At 37.0% G+C, this 3,597-nt stretch overlaps 1 long non-coding RNA gene across 1 annotated transcript in view; it reads left to right on the plus strand.

The window, feature by feature from the left end:
• The first annotated feature begins 219 nt into the window (after positions 1–219).
• The window catches only part of LOC149131531 (uncharacterized), a 423,011-nt gene continuing 419,633 nt past the window's right edge, over positions 220–3,597 (plus strand). The window contains exon 1 of the long non-coding RNA XR_016237783.1: positions 220–2,329. This is a non-coding gene — a long non-coding RNA (uncharacterized LOC149131531). The remainder of the gene's footprint in view (positions 2,330–3,597) is intronic.

Here is a 3,597-nt window from a genome sequence, read left to right on the forward strand (position 1 = left end):
CTGAGCGTTTCGAACCAGTCGGGGCTGCAGTCATGCGATTCTTTGGAGACCATACACATATGAGAAGAACACAATGTTTACAGTATATATATATATGTATATATATATATGTATTTTATTTATGTATCATTTAGGCGTACCCCTACGCAAAATGTGTGTGTGCGTATGGGTGTATGTGTGTGGGTGCGTGTGTGGGTTTATGTGTTTTTGTTTTTAAGTAGAATCAAGTGCTTACCTATCTTAGAAGTCGGTCAATATTTCGCAATGCTATACGGATTACAGATATGGCTCTCTATAAACCCGATGTTGGTGTCTGCCAGAGCATAGAAGAAATGAAAAGAGAAGGAAAATCATGCCCTTATTTAGAAGAAAAATAGCAAATTATGACGTCATAATAAAAGTGTATCAAAATTTTCAGTCGAATTTATGCAAAGAAATGAAAATTATCAATAATTTTTATCTCCCTTTAATTTGCTGACGTGAAAAATCAGTATTGAAATGACGTCATAAAATATATTTTTCAAATTTTACAAAATGTCTTCCTTCAAGAAAATATTGTAATTTTAAAACAAAGATCTTTTGTTATTTACTGTGAAAACATTTATTAATATATAAATCATTTATTTATATAAAAAAACACTTATTTATATTCAAATCAAAACTACTATTACTACTACTCCTACTGATCCTTTTATTTGCACCTATAGTCTCTGATTTAAGTACAAGGGTTGAAATTTTGAGGGGTGGGGTTTAGGGATGTAAGCAACTGACTCTTCTCTGATACTGCCGGACTTGTGCCAAAATTTGAAGCGAATATACATTTATAATGCGAACCGGCAGAAACATTAGCACACTGGGCTAACAGTGTAACGACATTTCGACCATCTTTATGTGGAGTTCAAATTCCGCCGACGTCAACCTTGCTTTTTATCATTTCGGCATCGATAAAATAAGTAGGAATTGATTACTGGTATCAATATAATCGAATTACTCTACTACTTGGAAATTGCTGGGCTTGTACCAAAATTTGAAACCATCCTATAAATAATGCGTCTTTTTATGTCTTTTATTTTTTAAAATTAAGATAAAACAAGTTTTTTTTTAAATCTAAAATATACTCTCCTTCATTTTCTACAACACTCTCTTCCAAAATTCACTTGCCTTTGACGAAAAATACTCCTTCAGTACTGTTCCGACCTCGTCTACAGAATTCATATTTTTTCCGTCCAAATGATTTTGAAAACTGCAGAATAAATAATAATAATTTCCCATTCAAACTGCTCCAGCATTTGGAATTATTTAATCGAACTTGAAAGATAAATGACAAGTCGACCCCTCCGGCATTTAAACTCAGAACGTAAAGGCGGACGAAATGCCGCTATGCATTTTGTCCGGCGTGCTAACGATGCCGGCTTGTCGCCTTTACCTGTTTATTTATGGGATGACTCGACATATAATACTATATATTATCTACCCAAGAAAGATAAAAGGCACAGTGGACCACGTCGGAATTTGCTTGTTTTTGTTTAAAAACAACAATATTAAATTATAATTCTTAAATCTAAAGCGTAGGAGTTCGTGGGTACGTTGGTGTAAATGGTAGCGCACGCGTATCGAATATGTGGATATTTGAGTTCGTGTCACACGCGTTCGAAAAATCCGCAATTTTTTCTCTCTCGTTGAGGGCTTATATGTCACAAGAGTAGACTATTTTCTTTAGACAATATACGGTGATCGCTTATAAGCTTTAAGCTTATTATATATATATATATATATATATATGGAGGCGCAAATGACTCGCGGTCATAGGATCGCGGTTTCGATTCCCAGACCAGGCGTTGTGAGTGTTTATTGAGCGAAAACACCTAAAGCTCAGCCACTTGCACGTTAATTTCACGAGCAGGCTGTTCCGTTGATCGGATCAACTGGAACCCTCGTCGTCGTAACCAACGGAGTGCCAACCATATATATATATATGTATACATATCTATCTATCTATATATATATATGACTAAAAAAACCCTTCTAAGCGGAGCCATAACATGACCACAGAATTCCAGTAACTGAAAGAAAAAAAAGCCCAAACCATAAGATTTTAAAGAGTAAAACAGTATTGGAATCCCCCTATATATATCTATCATTTCCCTCAATCATTTATTTATTATTATTTTCTATAGATAAAACTGCTCTCCACAATATAGCTGTCGTTGACATCTGCTCAGTTGAGGTTAAATTGATCACTATTGTCCAAAAGAACTCTCCAAGTGTTTTACTAGATGCACACGTGGACAAAGAAACATACAGCTGTTTGTGAAAGCAAGGGAAGCAGGTCTTTATTTTCGTAAACTTCTTTTTATCTTGGATATTATTGTTATTGTGGTTATTGTTGTTGTTCTTGTAGAAATAGTTTTTGTTGTTGTAGTTATTGCATTGTAATAGAAGGAAAAAATTGATCGAACCAAACAAGTGTTTTCCTTTTCCATTATTCCCCCAAATTGAATTCATATTTGAGTATCTATCTATCTATCTATCTATCTATCTATCTATCTATCTGTCCGACCGTCTGTATGTCTGTCTGTCTGTCTGTCTGTCCGTCCGTCCGTCCGTCTGTCCATCCATCCGGCTGTCCGTCCGTCCGTCCATCCGACCGCCTGTCTGTCTATCTATCTATCTATCTATCTATCTGCTCTCTGTCTGTTTGTCTGTCTGTCTGTCTATCTATCTATCTATCTATCTATCTATCTATCTATCTATCTATCTATCTATCTATCTATCTGCCTCTCTGTCTATCTGTTTTTATGTCTGCCTGTCTGTGTGTTTTTCCATCTAGCTGTCGATGTATGTATGTATGTGTGTGTGTATGTTTGTATGTATGTATGTGTGCATGTATGTATGTGCATATGTGTGTATATGTATCTGTGTAGTTGCAATTTCCTATCATCTCTAGATGAATACACATAAAGAGATGGACATACATACTCGCACACACACACACACACACACACACACACACACACACACACACACACACACACACACACACACACACACACACACATACTCTTATGCACCCACATATGAAAGTGAAGAGTAGAAGCGGAGTGTGGTGGTGGTGGAGCGGAAATCAACTGTCATTTCATTGATTAGTTACCGGCAGTCTCGATAAATTCCTCGACATTCTCGGTAAAACTGAAGTACGATTCGAACCTGAAGTTAGACAATTTCAGTTGATCATGACCGCCTTGTGGACAACTCCTCTATTTGTTGGAGACTCCCTTCTGCTTTACATTTATCTGCTATCTTTTACTTGGACTGCGGCCATGCTGGGGTTAGGCATGGTCTATAGTCAAATACATGGCCCTACCCACTCCAGTACGTATTTCTTTATTGAAAGTCTGGTTCTTATTCTATCAGTCTCTCTTGCCGAACCGATAATCAATACCAGCTGTCAAGCGAAGGTAAGGGACCAACACAAAGACACATTGACAAACACACACACACACACACACACACACATATGACGGGTTTCCACAGAGATCCCGACTCCGAAATTCACTCACACGGCATTGGTCAGTCGGCGGCCACAGTAGAAGACAT

The sequence above is a fragment of the Octopus bimaculoides genome, chromosome 21, assembly GCF_046866305.1.
Source record: "Octopus bimaculoides isolate indiv1 chromosome 21, ASM4686630v1, whole genome shotgun sequence".
Lineage (NCBI taxonomy): Eukaryota > Metazoa > Mollusca > Cephalopoda > Octopoda > Octopodidae > Octopus > Octopus bimaculoides.